This window comes from Humulus lupulus, chromosome 6, assembly GCF_963169125.1.
Source record: "Humulus lupulus chromosome 6, drHumLupu1.1, whole genome shotgun sequence".
NCBI classification, from domain to species: Eukaryota; Viridiplantae; Streptophyta; class Magnoliopsida; order Rosales; family Cannabaceae; genus Humulus; species Humulus lupulus.
The window spans coordinates 78365562-78380477 of record NC_084798.1 but is presented as its reverse complement, the minus strand read 5'-3'; positions in this window follow the sequence as shown (position 1 = coordinate 78380477).

Here is a 14916-nt window from a genome sequence, read left to right as displayed (position 1 = left end):
GTTGGTTATAATATTCCATTTTTCTCGCACAATGAGCTTAACATTAGACATTGAGAACAATGTCTCAATTAAAGTTGGGGGTAGTGGGCATATTCATGCGTTGACATATATTTTGATTGCCATTTTGAAATTTTGAGTTAAATTTTTGCAAGATTCATGACAACAAAATTTTTGTGAGATAGTTTTTGCTATTTTTACTATTAGGAAGTAAATTTTTAGAGTAATTTCATGCACAACCAAACATTGAAAAAAAAAATACACACATTCAATTGAGAAAAATCATAAAGTTTAAAGCTTTTAATTTTTGTGAGATGTGAGAATGAGAAAACAACTTTGAAAACTTCTATTGATCATTTGATTTGGCAAAATTAATTTTTGGGATTTAAAACATGACATTTACTAGAGGAATAATTTTTTTATTATTTTTAAGAGCCTTTGTTGTATTTTATTTTTCCTTATAATTTCTTGTAATTTTTTATTTTATGTTGTCTCTTGTCAAAAAAAAATTATAAAAAAAAAAAAGAAAAAGAAGAAATATATATATATATATAAAATGAATGAAAAAAAGGAAGAAAAAGAAAAGAACAAGAGCAACATTTTTTTCATCTTCATCTTTTGTAGTTTTGTTGAAAAAAAATTGTCAACATTACTACATTTGTTTTAAATTTATTAAAAAAAAATAGAAAAAAAAGTTTTGTTTATTTTTATTATCTAATTTTGTTTTGTTCTTTATTTTGGCTCTTAATATCATTTTGAAAAATTCCGAAGGTTTTTATGTCATTTAGATTCAAATTAATTGATTAGCTTATCTTTTGATCAATATTAGTTAACATTGTTTGTCCTAAAACGATAACATCCATTTTTGAGTGTTAATTGATAAATTTCCAACTCCAAGAGTGTCAACCATCTCCCATAAAAATACTTTCAATACCTTTGTGAGGATTTGAAGTTGAGACTTTATTCTTTGGTGATTTTTCAATATTGCTTGTGTTAATTTTGGAAATAACGATATGGTTGGGTGCACACACACACAACTCTTAAATTACAACTTTGATAGTTTTTAATAGCATTTTCTAAACTCTCACTAAACATTTTGTTAAATGATTTTGCATAATTTAGTTCACTAATTCATCTTGGTAATAATTTTTATCCGCTTGAATTGCTAGGGACTAGCAATAAGCTAGTTGGGGGTTGTGATTAGAGGTGAAAAATGTAATTTTATTGATCTTAAATGTCAAAATAAATTAAGTCTTGATTATTATTTTCATTTAATTAATATGATATATTTTATGAATGAAAATATTTGATTATGATTTCGTTTATTGTTATTTTGTAGGAATTAAAGTTGTATTTTGGCACTTTGAAATGAAGATAAAAGAAAACAATTAAATATGAAAAAGAGAAGAGAAAAATGGCATTTTTCTTGAGACAAAGCAGGCCCAATCCGAAGGCCCAAGCCTGGCAAAAATCTACCTTTTTCTTGCCCAGCCGCCATGTGTCGTCATCCAGGCCCGCCACGCGTCCAAGCCCAGCTGCCTGATGCCTCCCTGTGCGCCAGCTGTTCGCTCCCCAGCACTGCATGCAACCATGACCCAATGTGAAGCACCACTCACGCACAACTCCAGCTCTTTCCTCTCCTCCCTTCAGTCTCACGCCCAAGGATCCCACGACCCAGCCTCCTTCACAAGCTCCTCCTTCGGCCCAAAGAACCCAGAAGGCCCAGCAGCCCCTTCCCAGCTGCCCAACAAAATGCAGCAAGCCCAATTCGAATCAATCCTAGCCAGCGCCTACGTGGCACCTCCCCATTGGGTGGGAATGGGTCAAAACCCACTTCTGCCACAACCACCTTCAACCCATATTTTGTGGGTATTGGGCTTTGTAAAATTGCCATTTTGAGCTTTAAAGCTCATCATTTTTGGTGCTTTAGAAAAAGGGTATTTTGACCATACACCAAAATAACAAGGTTAATATTTATAATAAGATTTGATTTTTCAAAATCATATTTTATTATTAATATTTCAGATTTATTTTGTAAACCCCATTTTGTTGTTTAATTTCTTTTTAGTCATTTTCTCCCTCTATAAATAGAGACTCTTTCTTCACATTTACTATGTAATTTTTAGGTAGCAAAACTCTACCAAATTTTAGTCTCAATTCTCATATTTTCTCTCTAAAATTTCATGAGAATGTCTAGCACAATAGGCTAACATTCTTAGGAAGGTTAGGATGATCCTATATGCACTATGAATTTGTTTGGTATTTTTGATTCACCATGTGCTTAAAGTTTATATATTTTAGTGATTTATTTTCTTTCATCTCTACTTCTTCATCTTATTATCTATATTTATGTTTACTAATAGTATATAGATTTTGTCATGCACTTTCTATGTATTATCAAATTAGTGAAAATAATATATATAATATCTTTATCATTTTCTCCATCTCACTCATATATATGTACTTTTGCTAAAATCTATATAGAATTAGTCATGCTCTTTCTATGTATTTTATAAATAGTAAAAGTAATATTTGTGTTAGGTTTTATGTCCAATCTTTTATGGCATTATTGCCAATGGTATAATGTCATTTTTAGATTTCTCATAAGATTTATCTCATCTTTCCATGGTAAAGAATAATAATCACTTTAATACATTTTTGTAAAATATATTTGTGCATCAATGTTAAATCTTCCAAATGAATATTTGGGATGTGAACTTCTCATTTGTGTAACTTTTGTGAATCAAAGATCCAAATAAATAAGTATGCATATTGGTGACTCTTAATCCTTCTTACTTGTTACCTACTGTTACATCACACTTTATTCTATCTTTATTTCTAATCTTTAAATCTCCAAAACAAAAAAAATAAATATCACTTGTTCTATTTTCTTTATATTATTTATCTCTAACATTTATTTATTGATTAACTTGTTTTTTTACCTCCTTGTGGAATCGACCGCCCATCTATACTACGACTACCGCTAAGTGAAAGTCACGTTTGGGCGTTGAACAGTTTTCCACATTAATATTTGAACAATTAATTAAATGTTTTGTTTTCCTTATGATTTATGTAAGAACTATGGGATCCCGTATTTTAGATTTTCTAATAAAGTTCTATCATTTTATGTATGTATTCCAAAATAGTAGTTATGTCTTAGTGGTTTTAATGGTCCGAGGACGTTAACTTAGTCGGGTCATTACAGTTGGTATCAGATCCAGGTTCATATGCATGAAGTTCTCCTTGATACACACACAAAAGCTTCGGATCTAACCGCCAATGTAAGTATTTATGTTATGAATACTATGTTTATGTTAATAGCTAACATTTTAGTCATTATGTTTTCAGTCAAAATTAATGGAGCTTTCACCTATCAAGATATTTTAGCTATTAAGGCATTGAAAAGGGTTAGAGAGCCAAGGGATACAATGAGAGTGCTAGAAAGAATGACTAAGAGATTGATCATATTTCACAAGGAGATAGTTCACCTTCAAATTTCTAGGCAAATCATGATGAGAGCTATGGAACAATATGTCCTAGTAACTAGGATTTTTAAGGATTTTTCTACTGTAGTTTCAAAATAAGAAGAATTATGGGAGACTATGGATGATGAAAATGATTTACCAGTAGCCATGTGATAGTATTTTCTCATACTTAGGCTTACTTGTAGGTTTGAGTTTCAATTCACTAATGAACAAAAGCATAATGTCCTAATGAATATTCCCCGAGGTAGTTTCGAGGCTCATGATAATGATGATTATGAAGAAATAAATGATGATATGTTAGATGAAGGGTCAGATGTAGAAGATCCTGATATTTAGAGATTTACCCTAGTTGTTATTAGTATAGTTTCTTTATTTATTTTTGAATATATGATTGTAATAAGTGAAAAATGTTTTTCCAAATGAATAAAGATGTTATTTTTGAATGGCATGTATGAGTTTTTTTTTCTTTTACAATCATAATAAATTTAGAATAAACTCAATAAATAATGACTGAGTTCAATGAGGGTGGATACAAATCAATGGACCGGGTTCTGTATTGAGAGTTTAAGGGGCCATAGTAGTGGGAACGATTTTACTGATCCCAACCCTCCCTCAATATGGTTAACTTTGGAACAGTGACAATGCCTCCAGCACTGCTAATGAGACTCATGAAGCCCCTCCAGTCTGAAGAAGGGGAACACGTGCTACCAATGTTGCTGATAATACAAATGCACCACCTCCGGTTGATCACACTGTTGAGATTATTAGGTTATGGCAACAAGTGGAAGAACTGCTGCAGCAACAATGACAACATCCTCAGCCGCAGCCTCAGCCTTATCCTCAGCCAGCGGCTCAAGCACCCCAGCAAGAGTAGAATGTAGGATATCCATATGGGGATGGCTGGTGGCAAACTATGCGCATTATCTAGATCGGTGCATAGAGCCAAACCACGAGTGTTTCTGTAAGAAGCACGGTCCAAACTTTGAAGGGACAACCAACCCCTTTGAGTCTAAATAATGGCTCAGGAATGTAGAGCCGATTCTAGCACACATGAACCTTGATAACGGGGATTACATATCCTACATTTCCTCTCTACTGAAAAAGGATGCCAGAATCTGGTGGGATTTGGTACAGCAGACTCATGATGTCACCACCATGACTTGGGCTAGATTTTTGGAGCTAATTCACAAAAAGTATTACAACTCGGTTGTCATCACTACAAGGGTGGAATAATATGCCAGTCTAAAGCAGGGAAATTTAATGGTAGTCGAGTACGCTCGACAATTTGATTGTCTAGACAAGTTCGCACCAGAGTTGGTCCCAACTGATTTCTTGAAGGTTACCAAGTTCACTAGGGGACTCAGACCCAAGATTGAGTTAGGTGTCAAGCTGGCAAATCTTGGAACCAATTCTTACGTCGATATTCTGGAAATGGCTATAGAGGTGGAAAGGCTCCAAGCAAATGTTAGTGAGGAGGAGGCAAGCAAGTCTGAACCCAGGCAGTAGAATCAGACTCAAAATGGTAGAAATCTTAACAACAACCAGCATAGCAATAATGGGCAGAAAAAAAAGCATCCTGATAATAAGCAAGCCGACGCTGACAAAAGAGCACAGACTAATAACGGTAATAATAGGTTGGGTTATGTGGAATACCCTCAGTGCTCCAAGTGCCAGAAAAGACATCCTGGAGAGTGTCGTGCAAACACCAATGATTGTTTCAGTTGTGGCCAAGAAGGTCATCGGAAAAAGGATTGTCCACAGCTCAAACAAGAAGACAAGAAGGAAAACAAGATGGTTCCAGCCAGAGTCTTTGCCTTGATCCAGGGAGAAGCCAAAGCTATTAACAAAGTGGTCACTAGTCAGCTTCCTATCCTCGATAATATATGTTCAATATTGTTTGATTCGGAAGCAACACAATCGTATATCTCATTAGGAATGATAGAAAAATTAGACAAACCTTGTGAAAGATTTAGAACTAGGTTTTTTTTACAGAATTGCCTTAAGGCAAAGTAGTTCTATCATCACGAATAGTACGAGGAGTACCAATAAAAATGAGGGCACGGAACTAGAAGGAGACCTGATTGAGCTAGAGATCAAGGACTTCGACGTAATACTGGACATGGACTGGCTAGTAAGGCATGGCACAACCATCGACTGTAGACACAAGCAAGTGGCGTTCGAAACTCCTGACGGTCAGAAACTATGTTTTATGGGAAAGATTTCAGGACTACGGACACTGCTTATCTCATCTCTCAAAGCTCAAAGGATGATATAGAAAGGATATCACGCATTCTTAGCAAGCATCACAGGTGTGGCATAAGAAACACCATGAAAGGTTGGAGACATCCGCATTATAAAGGAATTTCCAGACATATTTCCCAACGCTTTACCAGGGTTACCCCCTAATCGAGAATTTACTTCACAATTGAACTAGTACTGGGAACCAAGCCGATCTCAAAGGAACCATACCGGATGGCACCTACTAAACTCAAGGATTTGAAAATGCATTTACAAGAACTCTTAGACTTGGGTTTCATCAGACCAAGACATTTTCCATGGGGAGCACCAGTTCTATTTGTGAAAAAGAAGGATGGAAGCATGCAGATGTGTATCGATTATCGCGAGCTGAACAAGGTGACAATTAAGAAAAAGTACCCGCTACCCCAGATTGATGACTTATTTGATCAACTTCGAGGAGCTACTGTATTTTCAAAGATTGATCTACGGTCCGGTTATCACCAGCTCAAGATAGGAGAAGAGGATATACCAGAGACAACTTTTAGGACTCGATACAGACATTACAAGTTCCTAGTGATGTATTTTGGTCTTACCAATGCTCCAGCTGCATTTATGGACGTAATGAATTGGGTCTTCAAGGATTTCTTGGACAAATTTGTCGTAGTGTTCATTGACGATATTTTGGTGTACTCCAAGGATGAAGTCAAGCACGAGGAACATTTAAGACTGACCATGCTGCGACTAAAGGAGCATAAACTTTATGCCAAGTTCAAGAAATACGAATTTTGGCTATCACAAGTAGCGTTCCTCAGCCACATATTATCCAAAGATGGAGTCGTAGTAGACCCAACTAAAGTAGAGGTTGTGAAGGATTGGCCAAGACCTAAGAATGCGTCAGAAGTTAGAAGTTTTCACAGGCTAGCAGACTATTATCAGAGATTTGTAGAAGGCTTTTCTAAGATATCCACTCCGCTTACCAACTTGACCTAAAAACAACAAAAGTTCAACTGGACGGATAAATGTCAAGAGAGCTTCCAGTTGCTAAAAGATAAAATTATGCTCAACATCAGTACTATGCGTACCGACACCCAACGATAAGTTTGTAGTATTTTGTGATGTGTCCAAGCAAGGTTTGGGTTGTATGCTGATGCAAAATGACACAGATAGCCTACGCGTCAAGGCAACTGAAGGAATATGAGCAATGCTATCCAACACACGATATGGACTTGGCAGTGGTGGTCTTCGCATTGAAAATCTGGCGCCACTATCTTTATGGAGAACAGTGAGATATTTATACGGACCATAAGAGCTTAAAATATTTCTTCACGCAGTAGGAACTCAACATGAGGTAGCGTAGGTTGTTAGAAATAGTAAAGGATTATGATTGTGAAATCCTATACCACTCAGGAAAAGTGAATGTAGTTGCAGATGCGTTAAGTCAGAAGAGTTATGGAAATCTGGCAGCATTATCCGGAATAGAAAAGTTGCTACAGCAATAGCTGATTAATGCCGGAATAGAACTAGTCATGGGTCAACTAGCTAACTTGTCCATCCAGTCGAGTTTATTAGATGATATACAGATCGAGCAAGGGCATGATGACACGTTAGGATCGCATATGGCTGCAGTCAAAGGAGGCAAGACTACGAATTTCTCTATATCAGGACAGGGGTTCTTGAGATATAAAGGCCGAGTGCGCCTGCCAAATGACTTTGGGATTAAGATGAAGATTTTAGAAGAGGCACACACTACTCCATACTCAGTTCACCCGGGGTCTACCAAAATGACTCACGGCCTTAAGGCACTATATTGGTGGCTGGGAATGAAGAAAGACGTAGCAGACTATGTGTCCAAATGCCTAATATGCCAGCCAGTGAAGGCAGAACATCAGCGACCCGTAGGTTTATTGCAACCGCTTAGTATTGCAGAATGGAAGTGGGAAGACATAGCCATGGACTTCGTGACATGATTACCATGAATGAATAAGCAACATGACTCGGCTTGGTTTGTGGTAGATAGACTCACCAAGTCAACTCACTTCCTGCATGTCAAGACTACGTACACTGCAGAACAATACGCATAATTTTATGTTTGAGAAATTGTATGACTCCATGGAATCCCTAAGACCATAGTATCTAATAGAGGATCGGTGTTTACATCGAGATTTTGGGGAAACTTGTAGCAAGCCATGAGTATCAAGCTAAGTCTTAGTACGACATTTCATCCTCAGACCGACGGACAGTCCGAGCGTACCATACAAATTTTAGAAGATATGTTTCGCGCTTGTGTACTAGACTTCGGAGGATCATGGAGTAAGTATTTTCCACTTATAGAGTTTTCCTACAATAATAGCTACCAGGGAACTATCGGTATGGCACCCTATGAGCTACGTTATGGAAGGAAGTATCGGTCCCCATTACATTAGGATGAGGTAGGAGAAAGACAACTTCTTGGACCTGAAGCTGTTAGGGAGGCTAAAAACGCAGTGGAGTTGATTAGAAAGCGTATGCTCGTTGTTCAGAGTCAACAAAAGAGTTATGCAGATGCCAAGTGACGAGATGTGGAATTCAAAGTCAGAGATTATGCCTTCTTAAGAATATCTCCTATGAAAGGAGTGAAGCGGTATAGGAAGAAAGGAAAACTTAGTCCCCGATTTATAGGTCCTTTTGAGATATTGGACAAGGTGGGACCGGTAGCATATAGATTAACCCTACTGCTAGCTCTAGCAGATAGCCAGAATGTGTTTCACATCTCGATGCTGCGTAGATATGTGTCAGACCCATCCCACGTTCTCAAGTACGATACGTTAGCACTTCAGAAAGACCTGAGTTATGAAGAACGACCGGTTAGCATCCTAAAGAAGGGGATGCAGTAATTATGGTCTAAGAGTATTCCAGTAGTCAAGGTCTTATGGAGTAATAGTACTGAACAAGAGGTAACGTGGGAGTGGAGGAAGACATCTCTGCACGGTATCCGAAATTTTTTGGTAAGTATATTTTGGGGACGAAATTCTTTTAAGTAGGGGAGAATTGTAGCGTCTCAGAATTTTACTTAGCTTGATAGTAGTAACTTGTGCTGTAGAATTTTAGTTTTCGTGGTTATTGGTTCAAGCTGGGATTTAGTTGAAAACTCATAGACATAGTTATGGATTTTATAAGTTTAACCTATATTTTAGAAATATTAATTTTAACATAAGGTTTGATTAATATAGCTGGTCCTAGAAATGATATTTATTATAACATAAGGTTTAGATAGAATAATTAATAACGTGACACTTGTCACATGCATGTTTATTAAGGATTTTAGATGAATCAATTAACAAAGGATAAACCTAGGAAGTCTAGAACCTTCCCTCAGCTATTAGGATCACATTTTACTCAGTCAAAGTTGTTTAAACAAACTTTAAGTGTACTAAAAGTGTGCAAAAACATGCTTGATATATCAGTGTATGCCGATGTATCTCAAATATAGGAGCCGATATATTGCCTATGTTTGATACGGAAAACACGTCGACTTCCCACGAACGAAACCACGGTGGCTCAAAAATATGGGGGAGGCGATATATCGCCTATAGGGGGCGATATATCGGCTCCACACACATATTTTGAAAGTCCCTAGAATCCGAGCTAGAAACAGCCCTCAACAACTTGGACTTGCTGTTGAACGTTTTTGACCGAGTTCTGGGCATCTATTGAGCAATGATTTAAATTTTTATTCAATTATTTATTCATTTTAAAAGAAGTTAGTTTCACTCCTTGAACTCTATAAATAGGACCTTTCACTCAACATTTGCTTCATAATTCAAGCATTCTTCAGAGCCTCCAAGTTGCTAAGTTCATTCTAGAGAGAAACAGTAGGGTTTTGGGGTTAAAAGCTTTCCAATCTAAGCTTTTCTAAACACTTGGGAAGTAAGATAAAGTGATTTTTCAGTATTTGAGGTGTAGATCGAAGTTCTAATGTATCCAAGGTATTCTTTATCCTCAGGTTTAGTTCATTATAGTTTTTCTTATTCTTTTTATTTTCTTCAATATCCTAACTTGTTGTATGGCTTTTGGTTAGGTATTTGATTCCTTTTAAACTAAAGGTTTTCGGTAAAATCTTATGAAGATGGTTTAGATCTTCTTTTCATCCTCATTTCTTTAGAAAACTTATGGATATTATTGTTTGGTTTTAGGAGTTTCCAATCCCGCTCTTATATCCAATTTCTCGATATTTGGTAAGGAAAATAGGTTAGATTTTATGTGGTATGATCATGTTTATATGCTATATGTATGTATGTATGTATGTATGTATGTATGTATGTATGTATATGTTTTATGTTGTATTCGCTTGGGAAATATGGTTGCTTAGATAGCAAATAAGCAAATCCCAAGATTTTTATCATTATCATAGACTATAGTTATGTCTAAACCTACCTCTAAATAGTAGCAAGAGGACCTAGATGGTTTTTATCATATACTACATTTGTGTTTAAACGTACCTCTAAATAGTAGCAAGAGGACCTAGATGATTTCTATCACATACTACGATAATGAGTTAATGACCATTAATCTTGTAGTCCTACGTTTTATGATTTACGTTTTTACGTCATACGTCATACGCTTTATGATTTATGTTTTTCAGTCTTTTGATTTATGACATGTTTTAGTAGATTTTCCTTGCTGGGCATTAGACTCATTCCTTTTTATTTTAGATGGTGCAGGAAAATAAGCTTGGAAGACAGGATGGATTCTTGGCAGCTTTGGCATGTGTATAGGGCGAGAACTGAATGAATGGTCTGATGGGAAAGATCGAGGATGACGTTTTGTTTCAAGTCTTTTTCATTATGTATTTTTGTTTGTCGTATTAGTATTTGAACAATTAATTAAAAGTTTTGTTTTCCTTATGATTTTATGTAATAATAATGGGATCCCGTATTTTGGATTTTCTAATAAAGTTTTATTATTTTATGTATGTATTCCAAAATAGTAGTTATATCTTAGTAGTTTTAATGGTCCTAGGACTGTAGGTTAGTCGGGTCATTACAACTTGGGAGGGTTTAACTTCATGCTATACTTTCTAAGCATTGCAAAGCATTCCTCAAAGTCTCGAACATGCCCTCTAGCTTCTTTGGACTTCACCAACATGTCATCGACGTATACCTCCATATTTTTTTTTCTGATCAAGTCTTAGAACATTCCATTCACTAAACACAAGTAGGTGGCTCCTGTGTTCTTGAAGCCAAATGCATCACCTTATAACTGTACAATCCCTTGTCTGTTCGGAAGCTGGTATGTTCCTCGTCGGGAGGGTGCATACTTATTTGATTATACCCAGAACACGCATCCATGAATGAGAGTATTTCATGTCCTGCAGTTGCATCGACTAGTTGGTCTATTATGGGTAGTGGGAAGCAGTCTTTGGGGCAGGCCTGGTTCAGATCTATGAAGTCCATGCATGTTCTCCACTTCCCATTTGGCTTTGGGACCAGCATGGAGTTTGATAACCAATTTGGGTATTAGGCCTCCCTTATAAAACCGTTTTCCTTGAGTCACTCGACCTCTTCCTTTAGGACTTAAGATAGGTCTTTGTCATGAAATCTCCTTTTTTGTTGCACTGGTGGGTAGTTCTTGTCCACATTGAGGACATGGCTTATCACGGATGGAGAATTCCAACCATGCCCTTATGTGACCAGGCAAAGATGTCTTGGTTCTTCTTGAAAAATTCTACCAACTGTGCCTTAATTTCCACCTTTAGCTCATTCCTGACTTTAAATACTCTAGTCGGGTCCTCCTCATCTAGTAGGATTTCATCAAGATCTTCGACTGGTCCTACCCCCATGATGTCATCCCCAAAGCGAGGATCGATGTCATTTCCCTTGCTTTGGGAAACTTTCTATACTAACAAAGCTTCGTTAAAAGGATCCCCTGACTCTAGTAGAGTGTTTCTTTCAATGTCAACTTCCATGTTGACAACCTCATCGGTTCCTTCATTCTCTTCACAACATGTTACCACCATGTTGTTTATGCATGGTCCTTTCTTTGCCATGACGAATGATGCATTATAGCATTCTTGTGCCTTCCTTTGGTTACCCTGTATGCATCCTTGCCCTGCGCTTGTGGGGAACTTCAAAGATAAATGTTAGATAGACACTACTGCGTGTAATGCCACCAGGAGGGATCTCCTGAGCACTACATTTAAGCTGATGAGAAATCTACCACCATGAACTTTGTCATTATAGTCTCATGCTTGGGGGCATCCCCCACCATGATCGCTAGTATAATAGTTCTTGATGGTGCTAGGCATTCTCCCATGAACCAATATATCACTTGGGAACATGGTGTTAGGTCCTTCATAGTGAGCTTCATCTTCTCGAGGGATGGATTTTGGATGATATCTACTGAGCTTCCTGTATCCACCAAGCATCCCTTCACTCAGGCATTTGCGTTTTGAATGGTAAGGACCAGAGGGTCATTGTGGGGGTACCTCACGTGCTTGCCGTCATCCTCCGTAAAAGTAAGAGTATCACTTTCATACTTTGGATATTTTGGAGAACGCTCCTCGACTGTCATGCACTGAGAATACTCCCCTACCTCTTGTCTTAGGGTCTTTTCATATCGCTCATGAGCATTTTTACCATTGCCTGCTATGTGGGGCCCCCACACATGGTATCCAATGTGAAGTCCACGGGTGCTGGCTCCAGTGGTGGACTCCTCTGGCTTCGGAACTCTAGATTCCTACTCGGGGTTTCGGTATTGACTCGGTACCTCGAGAGTTTTCCTGATCGGAGGAGAAACTCTATCTCATCTTCAACTATTTGCATTCGTTTGTGTCATGCTCATAATCATTGTGGAAATGAAAAAACTTATTTTTGTCCCTCTTTCCTTCTGAACGCAAGGGTGGTGGATTTCCGTATGGTACCTCCTAGTATATTGCCAAGTAAATCTCAGCCCTTGATGTAGTCAGGATGGTATAATTGGTGAACCTAGGCTAGTAGGGCTGATCCTTAGGCTGTTTGTCTGCTGATGCTAACTTAGCTTTCTTTTCTCCACCCTACTCAGTCCCTGAGGTACTCCTCTTTTTACCGTTGCCCCCATTTTTTCCCTGAGGGTTTGTGCTATTTTTGTTTGCCTTGATAGTGGTCGGATGGTTTATGCCTTTTTCTTCCTTCATGATAGCGTCATCTAGCTTCATGTATTTGTTCTCTCGGTCCAGGCACTCCTGCAAGGTGTTGATGGGGTTCCTGTGTATGCTATCCCACAAGGGACTACGATAAATTATTCCTACCAAGATGGCAATGAACTTCCCTTCATCTCCTACTGTGGATGCTTGGTTTTCTTCTCTCAAGAATCTTTGGATGTAGTCCTTCAGGGATTCATCCTTCCCTTGCTTAATGTTAGCTAGCTGGTTGGCATAAACTAGTTGAATCCATCTGACACTGAAGACCTTACAAAATTCCTTCCTGAACTGCTCCCAGGAAGTGATGGATCCAAGTTTAAATTTCCAATACCATTCCTGAGCCGAGTCAGAGAGAGTGGAAAGGAATACTTTGCACCTATAATCATGCTCCACAACGAGTAACTCCATTTGATCCTCGAACTTCCCAGTGTATGTTGGAATTTTCGAGGTCTTGTATTTCAGTGGTGGTTGAGTGGCTTGGATATTGGCACTAAAGAGACTCCCACTTCTATGATCCAGCTCGATATCGGAAGGTTTCTTTGTCAGACCCTGAACAGCCATGACGAGTGCATCTATTTGAGCCTGCACTACTGGTGGGATCGCTCCCTGGTACACCTCCTGAGCGCTGGTCCTCCTGTTGATGACCTCCCTCAGATCTTGAGGTTGTGCATCTTTCTCGAGCCTATCGAACACGGTATTGGTGCTGTTCATCGGTTCCTTTCCCTTGTAAGACTGAGGGTGTAAGGGGTGGTAGGTCCGCCTTGCCCTTGTCGGTGCGACCCTACCCCCAAGGCTCTCCTCCTACATGACTTTGAGACTTTGAGTAGCCATTTCCATTCCTGTCACGCCTCTCAGATGTTTGACCCTCATCTCCTGCGTTTTTTCGTCTGTCCCCCTGGGAGGGGGCCTTCGGGTTGGTAACACTCTTACTTTGAGATGATGTGTTATTCTTCTTAGTCATGGAGGAGGAAGTCTTGGACTGTGCCTCTTCATCCTGTCTCTGGGAAAGTGGCTCTGAGAGCATCCTTGGGGTTCTACTCCTCCCTTGGGACTCCCTGTTACTGCTATCTCGCAATCCTACTGCTTTGGCCTGAGCCTCCCTCACTGCCTGAGCAACGACTTCTGCGTTAGCTCGGCCTAACTGGGTAGCCGCCTCAAGGGACACAACAGCCTCCTGGTGCCTCCGGTCAACTTCTTTCTCTCTCTGGATCATCCTTTAGACCTGCTCATCTATCTCCCATCATTGTTGTTCCATAGTCGCCCTCTGGAGGGAAATTTCTATAGCAAAGGCCTCCTACCATGCTAGAAATTGCGCCATATCCTCTTGGTGAGCATCCTGTGGATCTTCTGCATTAGGTTGGTCTCCAACCTCCATCTGAGGTTCGTTAATGGGATCGATGGGATTCTGAGTGGTGGAATCCCTAGGAGCCGTCTTCTTTGTCTGACGGGATTTTGGAGGCATCATAAAACTGATGAAAGTGTGCTTGTTGATTTCATACTCTCAATGAAAGCACCAAAATGTTGACCTATGAAATTGGCCAAACGGTCGTATGTACAGTATACGACACATTTTGAACGAAATGAATATAATATACGACAGAGTACAAATATCTAAACCAAACACACAGGAATTTATAGTGGTTAAGCCCTGTTCTTCTAAAAAGTAATAACGTAATCCACTTATTCTTTTGTAATGAATCACTCGATAGAAAATTACAAAGATAAACTTGGATTTCACTCGTCACAGGTTCATCCAAAATATCAATCCAAAAAGTTCAGAAAAGGAGATCCTTGAAATGAAGCCTTGAGTCCTTTATTTATAGTACCCAGGGGTTGTTACATGATCAGTAAGAGTAGGATTATGGTTTGGTACACGATCATTAGGAGTGGAGATACGTGTCCACCTTCCCATGATTATGAGATCGTGGGTCTTCTCGTTGTCTTCTCTGGATCATTGTCGATAATGAACGATTGAGACCTTTGAGAAAATGCTAAGTCTTGATTGGTCTATGAGACTTAGGTGCTAAGCTCGATGAACCT